This window comes from Pan paniscus, chromosome 3 (assembly GCF_029289425.2).
Source record: "Pan paniscus chromosome 3, NHGRI_mPanPan1-v2.0_pri, whole genome shotgun sequence".
NCBI lineage: Eukaryota > Metazoa > Chordata > Mammalia > Primates > Hominidae > Pan > Pan paniscus.
Window position 1 is genome coordinate 40,262,925 of NC_073252.2, and position 15,286 is coordinate 40,278,210.

A 15,286-nucleotide genomic window follows, 5' to 3' on the forward strand; every position below is an offset into this window, starting at 1 on the left:
TGTCAAAAAAACCCAAAAATATCTTTTTTTTTTTTGAGACTGAGTCTTGCTCTGTCACCCAGGCTGGGCGCAGTGGCGCCATCTCGGCTCACTGCAAGCTCCGCCTCCTGGGTTCATGCCATTCTCCTGCCTCAGCCTCCCGAGTAGCTGGGACTACAGGCTCCCGCCACCATGCCTGGCTAATTTTTTGTATTTTTAGTAGAGACAGGGTTTCACCATGTTAGCCAGGATGGTCTCAATCTCCTGACCTTGTGGTCCGCCCGCCTTGGGCTCCCAAAGTGCTGGGATTACAGGTGTGAGCCACCACACCCGGCCCAAAAATATCTTTTTTAGTGACATACTTTTGGCATCTCATGAGATTTTAGCATCTACCTTTTTCTTATCACAGTAGTATTTTGAAATCATCTTGTAGGTGACTTAATCCTTGGGAAAGACATTGATGATACTGGTTTTTGGTAGCTTCTCTTCCTGAGGAAGTTGTTTGCTGATCGTGTTTGGGAACATGCTATGTTTGGGTCCTGTAACTTCCCTATATATTACATATAGGGAGATTTTTTTTGTTTGTTTCTTTTTTGATGGTCTTAAGGAGCTAAATATTTGGTTCTTAGTATCAGTTTTCTTAGGCCTATTATTCCTAGTTGGTCGATATTGAATATTACGTAGAATATATGTGTGTGTGTGTGTGTGTGTGTGTGTGTGTATTTTTGTTTTTGTTTTTGAGAGAGTCTTGCTCTGTTGCCCATGCTGGAGTGCAGTGGCGTAATCTCAGCTCACTGCAACCTCTGCCTCCTGGGTTCAAGCAATTCAACCTATAGTCCTGAGTAGTTGGGACTATAGGTGTGTACCACCATGCCTGGCTGTTTTTTTTATTTTTAGTGGAGACAGGGTTTTACCATGTTGCCCAGGCTGGTCTTGAACTCCTAACCTCAAGTGATCTGCCTGCCTCGGCCTCCCAAAGTGCTGGGATTACAGGCGTGAACCACTGTGTCTGGCCAGAATATCTTTTTTTTTTTTTTGAGACTGAGTCTTGCTCTGTCACCCAGGCTAGAGTGCAGTGGCGCGATCTTGGCTCACTGCAACCTCTGCCTCCCGGATTCAAGCGATTCTCCTGCCTCAGCCATCTGAGTAGCTGGAATTACAGGCACTGGCCACCACACTTGACTAATTTTTGTATTTTTAGTAGAGGTGGGGTTTCACTATGTTGACCAGGCTAGTCTTGAACTTCTGACCTCAAGTGATCCGTCCACTTCAGCCTCCCAAAGTGCTAGGATTATAGGCGTGAGCCACCGCACTCAGCCAGAATATCTTTTTTGATTGTTATAGAGATCTGTTATTTTCTGGATATTGTTCCACCGAGGTAAATTATTCAAACTTAATTGTCCTTGTCATATACTACATATAAAAGATTTATTTATAAAATGATATGGAGTGCAGCACATTTCCTAAAATTGGAATGATACAGAGAAGATGAGCATGGCCTCTGTGCAAGGATATGACACGCAGATTCGTGAAGTGTTCCATATTTTTAACTTCAGTATAAAAACTGTACAGATATTTGTATAGCTGATAAGGTTCTTTTTAGAGAAAATACTTAAAAAAATGCAGCTTGTACCTTTTTGAATTGGATTTTAAAGCTTCTGATGTTGAATATTTCTAAATGTGTGTGTGTGTGTGTGTGTGTGTGTGTGTGTGTGTATTTATTATTATTATTTTTTGAGACAGTCTTGTGTTGCCCAGGCTGGAATGCAGTGGCAGGATTTCAGCCTCCTGGTTTCAAGAGATTCTCATGCTTCAGTGTCCTGAGTAGCCGGGACTACAGTCATGTGCCACCATGGCCGGCTACTTTTTGTATCTTTAGTAGAGACAGGGTTTCACCATGTTGGCCAGGCAGGTCTTGAACTCCTGGTCTAGGTGATGCGCCTGCCTCGGCCACCCAAAGTGCTGGGATTACAGATGTGAGCCACCGTGTCTAGCCCAATATTCCTAAATATTTAATGGTTTTTTAAAGTTTCTCGACTTGTGTATGGTGGCATAGCAAACTTGGAATTAATATCCTTTTTTTTTTTTTACTTTTTTTCTTTGAGTCAGGGTCTCGCTTTATCGCCCAGGCTGGAGTACAGTGGCATGCTTATGGCTCAACTGCAGCCTTGACTTCCTTGGCTCAACTGATCCTCTCACCTTAGCTTCCCAAGTAGCTGGGACTACAGGTGTGCACCATTACGCCCAGCTTATTGTTTTGTATTTTTTTGTTGAGACAGGTTTTATAATGTTTCCCTGGCTGGTCTTGGACTCCTGGGGTCAAGCAGTTCGCCCACTGTGGCCTCCCAAAGTGCTGGGATTACAGGGATAAGCCACCTACACTTGGCCTCAGAATTAGTATCAATAGTAAAGTTTGGGATTTTTAGGATACTGCATTTTGTTTTTTTTAAGAAAATCTGTAATAAAATTGTGTATCTTGAAAAATGATATGGTGCTTTTTAATTTTTATTTTCATTTTTTTAGTTGTTTAGAGTGGAGTCTCACTCTGTTGCCCAGGCTGGAATGCAGTGGCGCGATCTCAAGCGATTCTCCAACCTCAGCCTCCTGAGTAGTTGGGATTACAAGTGTGCACCACCACACTTGGCTAATTTTTGTATTTTTGGTAGAGATGGGGTTTTACCCTGTTGGCCAGGCTGGTCTTGAACTCCTGACCTCAAGTGATCCTCCTGCCTCGGCCTCCCAAAGTGCTGGGATTATAGGCATAAGCCACTGTGCCTGTCCTGATAATGGTGGTTTTTTTGTATTGATGATGTGGTTTTCAGTGGGAAGGTTTTGTATTTTTTGTTTATTTATTTATTTAGAGATAGGCTCTTGCTGTGTTGCCCAGGGTGGTCTTGAATTCCTGAGCTCAAATGATCGTCCTGCCTTGGCCTCCCAAAATGCTGGGATTACAGGTGTGAGCCACTGTGCCCACCCTGGATGGTTTTTTTTTTTTTTTGAAGTGTTTATTGGTATATCTACTTTAATGGCAGTATTTTTTTTTTTCAGTGTAGGAAAACCACAGGCAAATAATGTCAGTATTGACCATTGCCATAACACTATTAGAGATCATGTTTGTTCATTCTATTACTATTTGTAGATTTCATCTTAACCCTGAATTTTAAAAAACTGCTTAAGTGAACATATGTCCTTATTAAAAGAAAAACAAAAAATTAAAATTAGCTGAGTGACATGTGCCCATAGCCCTTGCTGCTTGGGAGGTTGAGGCAGGAGGATTGCTTAAGCATGGGCAGTTGAGGCTGTGGTGAGCTGAGATCATGCCACTGCAGCTCAGCCTGGGTGACAGAGGGAGACTGTCTCAAAAACAAAAACAAAAATCTAGAGTTGATAAGACCTCTGCTTACCATGTTGGAATATTATGATGATAATCAGTGAGCAAGTATTGATTAGATTTTACATCAGGTTAAAATTATATAATAGAGGTAGAAGAATTTGAAAAATGCATATATTCATGGTATTGTTAATAATTATTTGTTTTGAGGATGGGAGGGGGGAATATATTTGTTTTTACATTGTTCATTTGAGCCAGTCCATTCACATTTCTCCATAATATATCAAACTTTACTTATGCATTCTTATTTTCTATATCCTTTTCAAATACAATCTCTGTTTAGGTCAGGTATGTATATGAAGGTACTATACAAGGTTGTTTAAACTAATGTATTAATAAGGAGGCTCTCATGAAAAAAGGAAGATACGTAAGATTAGATGATAAAATAGTTAAACCTGAGCATCACTTACAGTAGAATATGTGGGATTGAGATAAACTGGATTATAAGTAGAACAGGTGATTGGGAGATAGTGTGAGCTGTATATATATATATACACACACACATATATGTGTATATATATAATTTTTTTTTTTGAGGTGGAGTCTTGCTCTGTTGCCAGGCTGGAGTGCAGTGGCACCATCTCGGTCACTGCAACCACTGTCTTCTAGGTTCAAGCAATTCCCCTGCCTCTGTCTGGGACTACAGGTACGTGCCACCACGCCCAGCTAATTTTTTGTATTTTAGTAAAGACAGGGTTTCACCACGTTGGCCAGGCTGGTCTCGATCTCCTGATCTAGTGACCCGCCCGCCTCGGCCTCCCAAAGTGCTGGGATTACAGGCGTGAACCACCGTGCCTGGCCTATATATGTTTTTATACATCAGAATTTTCTTATTTATTTATTTATTTGTTGAGATGGAATCTCGCCAGGCTGGAGTGCAGTGGCGTGATCTTGGCTCACTGCAAGCTCCGCCTCCTGGGTTCACGCCATTCTGCTGCCTCAGCCTCCCACGTAGCTGGGACTACAGGCGCCTGCCACCACGCCTGGCTAATTTTTTTTTTTTTTTTGTATTATTAGTAGAGATGGGGTTTCACTGTTTTAGCCAGGATGGTCTCGATCTCCTGATCTCGTGATCCGCCCACCTCAGCCTCCCAAAGTGCTGGGATTACAGGCATGAGCCACTGCGCCTGGCAAGAATTTTCTTTAATACACTTAACATTATTTGGACACTAAAACGGCCTATATGTTTAGATCTTTTTACATACAAATAGACACAGTGAAAAAAAGGGAATGGAAGGGATATATAGCTTGCAAACTGGAGGAAGTACAGAGGGAAGTCCATGATTCACCTTTAATTTATAATAATGATTTTTTCCTGATTATGGAAAAAATGCATTTCTTACGGATTATGTGGAAAATGCGAAAGTAGCATATAAAAAGTATATTTAAAAAATCACCTATGATTCTATTATCCAGAGATTTCTTTTCCAGTCTAATTTAATTCAGTCCCTTTTGTGTGTCTGGGTAGATTATATTTAGTTGAGTGTCTTGCTTTCATTTCTAACATTCTCTTTTAAAAAACTACAGTGAAGGCCGGGCGAGGTGGCTCACACCTGAAATCCCAGCACTTTGGGAGGCCGAGGTGGGCGGATTACCTGAGGTCAGGAGTTCAAGACCAATCTGACCAACATGGTAAAACCCTGTCTCTACTAAATATACAAAAATTAACGGGGCGTGGTGCCGCATGCCTGTAATCCCAGCTACTAGGGAGGCTGAGGCAGGAGGATTGCTTGAACGCGGGAGCTGGAGGTTGTAGTGAGCCAAGATTGTGCCATTGCACTCCAGCCTGGGTGACAGTGTGAGACTGTCTCAAAAATAAAAAACAAAAACAAAAAACTACAGTTAAATATTATCCAAATCAGGCTGGGCACAGTGGCTCATGCCTTTAATCCCAGCATTTTGGGAGGCTTAGACGGGTGGATTACCTGAGGTCAGGAGTTTGAGACCAGCCTGGCCAATGTGGTGAAACCCCATTGCTACTAAAAAATACAAAAATAAGGTTGGGTGCTGTGGCTCACGCCTGTAATCCCAGCACTTTGAGAGGCCAAGGTGGGTGGATCACCTGAGATCAGGTGTTTGAGACCAGCCTGACCAACATGGAGAAACCCCATCTCTACTAAAAATACAAAATTAGCCGGGTATGGTGGCGCATGCCTGTAATCCCAGCTATTCGGGAGGCTGAGACAGGAGACTCGCTTGTATCTGGGAGGCAGAGGTTGCAGTGAGCCAAGGTTGCGCCATTGCACTCTAGCTTGGGCAACAAGAGCGAAACTCCATCTCAAAAAAAATAACAAAATAAATTGGGTGTGGTAGCGAGCGCCTGTAGTCCCAGCAAACTGGGAGGCTAAGGCAGGGGAATTGCTTGAACCCAAGAGGTGGAGGCTGCAGTGAGCCGAGATGGCGCCACTGCACTCCAGCCTGGGCGACAGAGCGAGACCCTGTCTCAAAAAAAAAAAAAAAAAAAAAAAAAAAAATTATTCAAAACATAGTCTTTTTAAATGGCTGTCTAAATTTCCATTATATCAATCTAAAGAGGTGTTGTATTCAATAATCTAACAATCCTGGGTTCAGCTTAATAATAGAAACAACCCAATTTACAAATAGGCAAAAGAATCCAAACAGACATTTATTCAAAAAAGTATATAAATGCCAATAAGAACATGTAAAGATGGTCAACAACATTTGTCCTTAGGAAAATGCAAATCAAAACCACAGCTAGATACCACTAGGATTATGTGGAAGAGTTAGTTCCTTGAGCCCAGGACTTTGAGACCAGCGTGTGCAACAGAGTGAGACTCTGTCTCCAAAATAAAAAACAACCAAAAAGCCTAACCAAACAAACCAACCCAACACCTCCTGGTGCTTACCACAGGCTGTATTCTTTTTTTTTTTTTTTTTTGAGACAGAGTCTTGCTTTGTCCCCCAGGCTGGAGTGCAGTGGCTCAATCTCGGCTGACTGCAAGCTCTGCCGCCTGGGTTCACGCCATTCTCCTGCCTCAGCCTCCCGAGTAGCTGGGACTACAGGCACCCGCCAGCATGCCCGGCTAATTTTTTGTATTTTTAGTAGAGGCGGGGTTTCACCGTTTTAGCCAGGATGGTCCCGATCTCCTGACCTCGTGATCTGCCTGCCTCAGCCTCCCAAAGTGCTGGGATTACAAGTGTGAGCCACCGCGCCCGGCCGGGCTGTATTCTTACACTGACTGTATAGAAAGAGGAGATAGAGTAAACCTACCCCGTATACTTCAGCCCACGCCCTGTGCCTGTTCTGTATTATGAAGCGGGGTTGGGGGGTGGTGCGGACATAGAAAAAGGAAAAAACAAAAGGAAAAAAAGAAAAAAAAACCCAAAACAAAACAATGGACAGTAACAGTGTTGGTGAGGATTAGAGAAATCAGAGCCCTTACACATTGCTGGTGGAAGCTGAAATTGGTGCAGCTGCTTTGGAAAACCGTTTGGCAGTTCCTCAAAAGGTTAAACATAGAGTTACCGTATGAACTAGCAATTCCACTCTTAGATATATACTTAAGAGATATGAAAACATGTCCACAGCAAACTCTTATACAAATGTTCATAGCAACATTATTCACCATAGCCAAAAAGTAGAAACAACCCAAATGTCCATCACTTGATGCATATGTACATAAAATGTGTTATATCCGTACCATGCAATATTTTCTAGCAGTATCGGTGAAGTACCAATACAGGCTACAACATGGATGAACCTGGAAAACATGCCAAGCGAAAGGAGCCAGTCACAAAAGGCCATGTTTTAGATTATACAATTCTCTTCATATAAATACCTAGAATAGGTAAACCTATAGAGACAAAAGTAGATTCGTGGTTGCCAGGGGATAGGAGAGGGAGGAATGGGAATGGTTACTAATGGGTGGTGGGGTTTCTTCTTGAGTTAATAGAAATGTTCTGGAATTAGTGGTGATGGTTGTACAACTCTGAATATACTGGAAACCACTGAATTGTACACTTTTGAAATGGTGAATTTTATGGTTTACATATTATATTTTAATAAAGCTGGTATAAATAGAAATTTGGGAGCTCCCACACTTAAAACCAATCCACGACGCTACCTTTGATACAGATGGTAGTGGTGAAGGTGATGATTTTAAATGTATTTTGGATTTATTATTCATTCATTCATTCAGACGGGGTCTCACTCTGTCACCCAGGCTGGGGTGCAGTGGTGTGATCTCTGCTCACTGCAACCTCCCCCTCCTGGGTTCTCCTGCCTCAGCCTCCTGAGTAGCTGGGATTACAGGCATGCGCCACCACTCCCAACTAATTTTTGAACTTTTAGTAGAGACGGGGTTTCGGCATGTTGCCCAGGCTGGTCTTGAACCCCTGACCTCAGGTAATCCACCTGCCTTGGCCTCTCAAAGTACTGGGATTACAGGCGTGAGCCACCGCACCCAGCTTATTTTGAATTTACAACTGGCGGGATTTGCTGAATGATGAGGTGTGACGGAAAGAATAGGCAAAAATGACTTAGTTTTTGGCTTCAACAAGTAGAAATTGCCACTAGCTGAGATTGCAATTACTATAGATAGGGCAGGGTGGCAGAGGAGAATCAGGTCACTTTTAGATATGCCTGGTTTGAGATTTTTTTTTTTTCCTCCGAGATGGAGTCTTGGTTTTTTGTCTAGACTGGAGTGCAGTGGCACGATCTCAGCTCACTGCAACCTCTGTCTCCCAGGTTCAAGCGATCCTCCCGGCTCAGCCTGGCAAGTAGCTGGGATTACAGGCATGCACCTCCACGCCCAGCCAAATTTTGTATATATATATATATATATATATATAATTTTTTTTTTTTTTTGAGGCAGAGTTTCTCTCTGTTGCCAGGCTGGAGTGCAGTGGCATGATCTTGGCTCACTGTAACCTCCGCCTCCCGGGTTCAAGCGATTCTCCTGCCTCAGCCTCCTGAGTAGCTGGGCCACCATGCCCAGCTAATTTTGTATTTTTGGTAGAGACGGGGTTTCTCCATATTGGTCAGGCTCATCTTGAACTCCCGACCTCAGGTCATCTGCCCACCTTGGCCTCCCAAAGTGCTGGGGTTACAGGTGTGAGCCACAGCGCCTGGCTATTTTTTTTTTTTTTTTTTTTTTTTTTTGAGATGGAGTCTCGCTGTGTCGCCCAGGCTGGAATGCAGTGGTGCGATTTCAGCTCACTGCCACCTCCGCCTCCTAGGTTCAAGCGATTCTCCTGCCTCAGCCTCCCGAGTAGCTGGGATTACAGGTGCCCACTACCACGCCCAGCTAATTTTTATATTTTTAGTAGAGACAGGGCTTCACTGTGTTGGCCAGGCTGGTCTCGAACTTCTGACCTTGTGATCCACTTGCCTTGGCCTCCCAAAGTGCTGGGATTACAAGCATGAGCTACCACACCCGGCCAATTTATATTTTTAGTAGAGATGGGGTTTGGCCATGTTGACCAGGCTGGTCTTGACCTCAGGCAATCTGCCCGCCTCAGCCTCCCAAAGTGCTGGGATTACAGGCCTGAGTCACTGAGCCCAGCCTGAGATGTTTTTTAGATACACAAAGTAGAGATGTTCAGTGAATACTTTGATGTGGTTCTAGAGTCAGAGAAGAGTTGCTGGCTGAAGATGTAAATTTGTTAGCATGTTGATAGGATTTATTTTTTATTCTTTTTCTTAAGAGATGGGGTCTCACTCTGTCACTGAGGCTGGAGTGCAGTGGCACAATCATAGCTCAGTGCAGCCTCCAACTCCTGGAGTCAAGTGATCCTCCTGCCTAAGCTTCCAGAGTCGCTGGAATTACAGGCACGCCACCATGCCTGGCTAATTTTTAAATTTTTTGTAGAGGGAAAAGAGGGAAAAGAACAGGCCCTAGGACTGAGCTCTGGAACGCTGTATTGTTTCCAAGTTGAGAGATGTGAAAATCTCGAGAGTGGCAGTGTCCTCTGGAGAAGAAAGCCAGTTCTTGGGGGAGAGATTGATCAGCTGTTTAAGTGCTGTTGATAGGTCTAGAAAGACAAGAACTGAGAACTGATCATTTGATTTAATTTTATTTTCTAGTTGTTGGTATAAAGAAATATAATCTAGCTAAGTGTGCTGCTCACACCTGTAATCCCAGCACTTTGGGAGGCTGAGGCAGGAGGAATATTTGAGGCCAGGAGTTTTTTTTTGTTTTTTGTTTTGAGACGGAGTTTTGCTTTTGTCACCCAGGCTGGAGTGCAATGGCTCGATCTCAGCTCACTGCAACCTCTCTGCCTGCTGGATTCGAGCGATCCTCCTGCCTCAGCTCCCGAGTAGCTGGGATTACAGGCCTGCCAACATACCCGGCTAATTTTTTTTTTTTTTTTTTGCTAATTTTTGTATTTTTAGTAGAGACAGGGTTTCGCCATGCTGTCCAGGTCTGGTCTCGAATGCCAGACCAACCTGGATTACAGGTGTGAACCATCGTGCCTGGACAAGTCCAGGAGTTTGAGACCAGCCTGGACAACATTGCGAGACACTGTCTCTACAAAAATAAGAAAAAAATTTTAAAAATTATTTATTTATTTTTTTGTTTTTGAGACGAAGTCTTACCCTGTCACCCAGGCTGGAGTGCAGTGGCATGATGTTGGCTCACTGCAACCTCCGCCTCCTGGCTTCAATTGATTCTCCTGCCTCAGCCTCCCGAGTACCTGGGATTACAGGTATGCACCACCATGCCCAGCTAATTTTTGTATTTGTAGTAGAGATGAGGTTTCACCGTGTTGGTCAGGCTGGTTTCGAATGCCTGACCTCAAGTAATCCACCCGCCTTGGCCTCCCAAAGTGCAATTGCAGGCATAAGCCACCGGGCCCGACCAAATAAAAAATATTTAAAAAGAAGAACATAAGAAAAAGACTTATGGAAAGTATATTTCTTAATTTTCAAGAAATTTGGATTCTAATTATATATATTATATAGATTAAAAAAATTATTTATTTATACTTTTGAGACAAGGTTTTGCTTTGTTGCTCATGCTGGAATGTAGTGGTGCGATCAGAGCTCACTGCAGCCTTGACCTCCTGGGCTGAAGTGATCCTCCCATCTCAGCCTCCTGAGTAGCTGGGACCACAGGTGAACGGCACCATGCCTGACTAAGTTTTTAAAAGATTTTTTGTAGAGATGGGGGGTCTCACTATGGTGCCCAGGCTGGTTTCGAACTCCTGGACTCAGGTGATCCTCCCACCTCAGCCTCCTAAAGTGCTGGCATTATAGGTGTAAGCCATCGTGCCTGGTGTAATTACATTTTTTGCTACTGATTTCTAGTATAATTCCATGTGCACTTGAAAGTAAATTGTGTTTTGTGGCTATTGGGTTCAATGTTCTATAGATATGGAGTCAAGTTATATTTATTGCACAGATCAAATCTTCTGTGTTCTTACTGTTTCACCCCTTCCTCCTTACCCCTTTCTTTCTTCCTCTTATGTTTCTTTCCTTTTCCCCTTCCCCTCCTTTAAAAAAAAATTTTTTTTTTAAAGGAGGGGAAGCTTCTTGTGTTAATGGTTACAGAGAGGGGAGTTTCATTTGAATTTTACATACTTTTTTCAAAATTAAAAAATTAGGTTTTTTTTGAGGCTAAGTCTCACTCTGTCACCTAGGCTGGAGAGCAGTGGCTTGATCTTGGCTCACTGCAACCTCTACCTCCTGGATTCAAACAATTTTTGTTTCTCAGCCTCTGGAGTAGCTGAGATTACAGGCATGTGCCACCAAACCCAGCTAATTTTTTGTATTTTTAGTAGAGACTGGGTTTTGCCATGTTGCGTAGGCTGGTCTTGAACTCTGGCCTCAAATGATCTGCCCACCTTGGCCTCCCGAAGTTTTGGGATTACAGGCATGAGCCACCGTCCCCCACTCCACGTGCACCCCCCCCCCCAAAAAAAAGGAATGTTGTGTAAGTGGAATAATTCAATATAGCCTTTAGGACTGGCTTTTTTTTAGATTTTTTTATTTTTTGAGATGGAGTGTCTCTCTGTTGCCCAGGCTGAATGGCTCGATCTCGGCTTACTGCAACCTCTGTCTCCTGGGTTCTAAGTGATTCTCCCAAGTAGCTGGGATTACAGGCATGCGCCACAATGCCCAGCTAATTTTTGTATTTTTAGTAGAGGCAGGGTTTTGCCATGTTGGCCAGGCTGGTCTCACTATGCTGCCCAGGATGGTCTCGAACTCCTGACCTCCGGTGATCCGCCTGCCTTGGCCTCCCAAAGTGCTGGGATTACAGACGGGAGCCACCACGCCCAGCTACGACTGGCTTTTACTGAGCATAATACTCTGGAATTTCATCCAGGTTGTTGGATGCATCAGTAATATGTTTTTATTGCTGACTAGTATTTCATGGAATGGATGTACCATAGTTTTTTTAACCATTTATCTACTGGAGGACATGAGTTGTTTCCAGTTTTTGGTTATTATGAATAAAGCTGCTGTAAACATTTGTTTACAGGTTTTTAGATGAATATAATTTTTCAGTCCTGATAAATGCCCAGAAGTGCAATTGCTGAGTTGTATGGTAGTTGTATATTTAGTTTCTTTAAGAAACTGCAGAATATTTTTCAGAGTGATGGTACCATTTTACATTCCCATCAGCAACTATAAGTGATGTTGTTTCTTTGAAGTCTTGCCATCATTTGGTGTTGTACCTGTTTTTTATTTTAGTCAATTTGATAGGTAAGTAATATCTCATTATAGTTTTTTTTTTTTTTTGCAATGGGGTTTCGCTCTTGTTGCCCGGGCTGGAGGGCAATATTGTGATCTCCGCTCACTGCAGCCTCCGCCTCCTGGGTTCAAGTGATTCTCCTGCCTCAGCCTCCCGAGTAGCTGGGATTACAGGCATGCACCACTACGCCTGGCTAATTTTGTATTTTTACTAGAAACGGGGTTTCTCCTTGTTGGTCAGGCCAGTCTCGAATTCCTGACTTCAGTTGATCTGCCCGCCTTGGCCTCCCAAAATGCTGGGATTACAGGCATGAGCCACCGCGCCTGACCTCATTAGAGTTTTAATTTGCACTTACTTAATGGTTAGTGATGTTGAACATCTTTTTATGTACTTATTTGCCACCTGTATCTCCTCTTTCGTGTAGTGTTTTTTCTCCTTTTTTGCTGATTTTCCAATTGTTTGGTTTTTATTTTTTGTTTTTTTTGTGTGTGTTTTTTTGAAACAGAGTCTCTGTCTGTCACCTAGGCTGGAGTGCAATGGCATGATCATAGCTCACTGCAGGCTCAACCTCCCAGCTGCAAACGATCCTTCCACCTTAGGCTCCTGAGTAACTGGGATTACAGGCACGTGCCACCATGCCTGGCTGATTTTTTTCTATTTTTTCATAGAGACAGGGTCTCACTATTTTGTCTAGGCTGGTATTGAACTCCTGGGCTTAAGGGATTCCCCCCCTCTTCAGCCCCTGTTGGGCTCCCAAAGAGCTAGGTTTACAGGCATGAGCCACCATGCCTGGCATACTGTTGAGTTTTGATAGGTTGTTAATAGATTTTAGATATTAGTCCTTATCCTGAATGTGGTATGTAAGTATTTTCTCATAGTCTGTAGCTTGTCTTTTCATCCTTTTAGCCAGGTCTTTCATCAAACAAAAGTTTTGATTTGATAAACTATAATTTATCAGTTTTGCCTTTTTTTTTTTTTTTTTTTGAGTCATAGTCTTGCTCTGTCACCCAGGCTGGAGTGCACTAGTGCCATCTTGGCTCACTACAGCCTCTGCCTCCTGGGTTCAAACCATTCTCTTGCCTCAGCCTCCCAAGTAGCTGGGATTACAGGCACACGCCACCACACCTGGCCAATTTTTGTATTTTTAGTAGAGACGGGGTTTCGCCATGTTGGCCAGGCTGGTCTTGAACTCTTGAGCTCAAGTGATCTGCATGCCTCAGCCTCCCAAAGTGCTGGGATTACAGGCATGAGCCACTGCACCCAGCCACGATCAGTTTTTCCTTTTATGCCCATGCTTTTGTGTTTTTGCCTAGCCTTAGCTTCTGAAGATTTTCTCTCTCTTTTTTAGTTCCCACAAGGAGAGATTTTCCCCTTTTTTCCTGAAAATTTTATAGCTTTATGTCTTAAACATTTAAATCTGTGGTCCATTGTGAGTTAATATTTCTGTAAATATTTCTGTAAATTTCCAAGAATACTAAAGGGTAAGCATGAGACTTAGGTCAAGGTTTATTTTTTACTGATTGATGTCCACTTGTTCCAGTATCATTTGTTGAAAAGGTGGTCTTTTCTCTATTGAATTGCTTTTGCACCATAGTCAAAAATCAGTCAGGCACACTTATGTTGCTGGGTTTTCTCTCTTGTTCCCAGATCTATAATCTGTTATCAGGTCTGTATTTCTGTCTCTCACTGATGCTACATAGTTTTGATTAGTGTAGCCATACAGAAACCCTTGAAATCAGGTTGATGATTCCTCCTGCTTTGTTCTTTTTCAAAGCTATTTTACCTATTTTAGTTCCTTTGTCTTACCAATTTTAGAATAATTTTATCTATATCTATAAAAAAATCTTGCTTGGGTTCTGGTAGGCATTTTCTTAAACGTGTATATCAATTTGGGGAAGAATTGACATATTTACTGTGTTGTCTTCCCGTCTTTGAACATTTCTTTCACAGTTTTCAGCATATTAAGTTTTGTACTTGTTTTCGTAGATTTATACCTATGTGCTGAAATATAGGAAGTCCTCACATAACATCATCAATAGGTTCTCGGAAACTGTGATTTTAAGTGAAACGACATGTATCAGGTCCTTGAACAACATACTTTCGTTCAACGTCATTCTGTTATAATGTTGATGAGGAAAAAAATTGGTTATGTATTGTCTTGCTTAAAGTTGTAGTTTACAGCCAGGCGTGGTGAGTCATGCCTGTAATCCCAGTACTTCGGGAGGCTGAGGCAGGCCAATCACCTGAGGTCAGGAGTTCGAGACCAGCCTGGTCAACATGGTGAAACCCCATCTCTACTAAAAATACAAAAATTAGCTGGGTGTGGTGGCATGTGCCTGTAAACCCAGCTACTCAGGAGGCTGAGGCAGGAGAATTGCTTGAACCCAGGAGGTGGAGGTTGCAGTGAGCCAAGATCACGCCATTGCACTCCAGCCTGGGTGACAGAGTGAGACTCAGTCTCAAAAAAAAAAAAAAAAAAAAAAAAAAAAGTTGTAGTTTATAAGATCCTATTGAGGTTAATAAGTGAGGACTTAGTGTATTTCTCTGTTTTTTTTTTTTTTTTTTTTTTTTTTTGCAATTGTGAAGGGTACTGTTTCTTTAATTTCAGTGTCCATGTGTTTTTTGCTAGTATGTATAAATACAGTTTCTTTTATATGTTTATCTTGTATCTTGCACCCTTGTTAAACTCACTTTCTTGTTGGAGATTTTGTAGATTACTTGGGATTTTCTGTAATACATAGATAACCATGTTATCTGCAAATAGGGACACTTTTATTTCTTCTTCCCTAATCTATATGCGTTTTATTTTCTTTTTTTCTCTTATTTCATGAGCTAGAACTTCCAGCATTATTTTGAATAAAATTGGTGAGAGTAGATATCTTGCCTTTTTCCTGATGTTAGGAGGAAAGCGTTTAGTATTTCATTACAAATACAATGTCAGCTGTAGGTTTTTGTAGGTGCTTTTATCAGGTTGAGAATATTTTTGTTCCTGTTTTTCTGGTAGTTACCATGAATGGTGTTGAATTTTGTCATTATTTTCTGCATTGATTGATACGATTCTTTCACCCATTAAAATGGTGGATTATACTGATTTTTGAATATGGAACTAGCCTTGCCTTCCTGGAATAAACCCCATTTCATTATAATATACAATCCTTTTTTTTTTTTTTTTTTTTTTTTTTGAGACAGGGTCTTACTGTTACCCAGGCTGGAGCATAGTGGTGTGATCATGGCTCACTGAAGCCTCGACCACCTGGGC

At 42.3% G+C, this 15,286-nt stretch overlaps 1 protein-coding gene and 2 pseudogenes across 5 annotated transcripts in view; all 3 read left to right on the forward strand.

The window, feature by feature from the left end:
- The window catches only part of N4BP2 (NEDD4 binding protein 2), a 112,308-nt gene that overhangs the window by 19,877 nt on the left and 77,145 nt on the right, over positions 1-15,286 (forward strand). The gene's annotated exons all lie outside the window — the stretch shown is intronic.
- On the forward strand, positions 1,429-1,527 carry LOC112439643 (U6 spliceosomal RNA; annotated as a pseudogene).
- LOC112439725 (small nucleolar RNA SNORA51) lies at positions 6,534-6,657 on the forward strand (annotated as a pseudogene).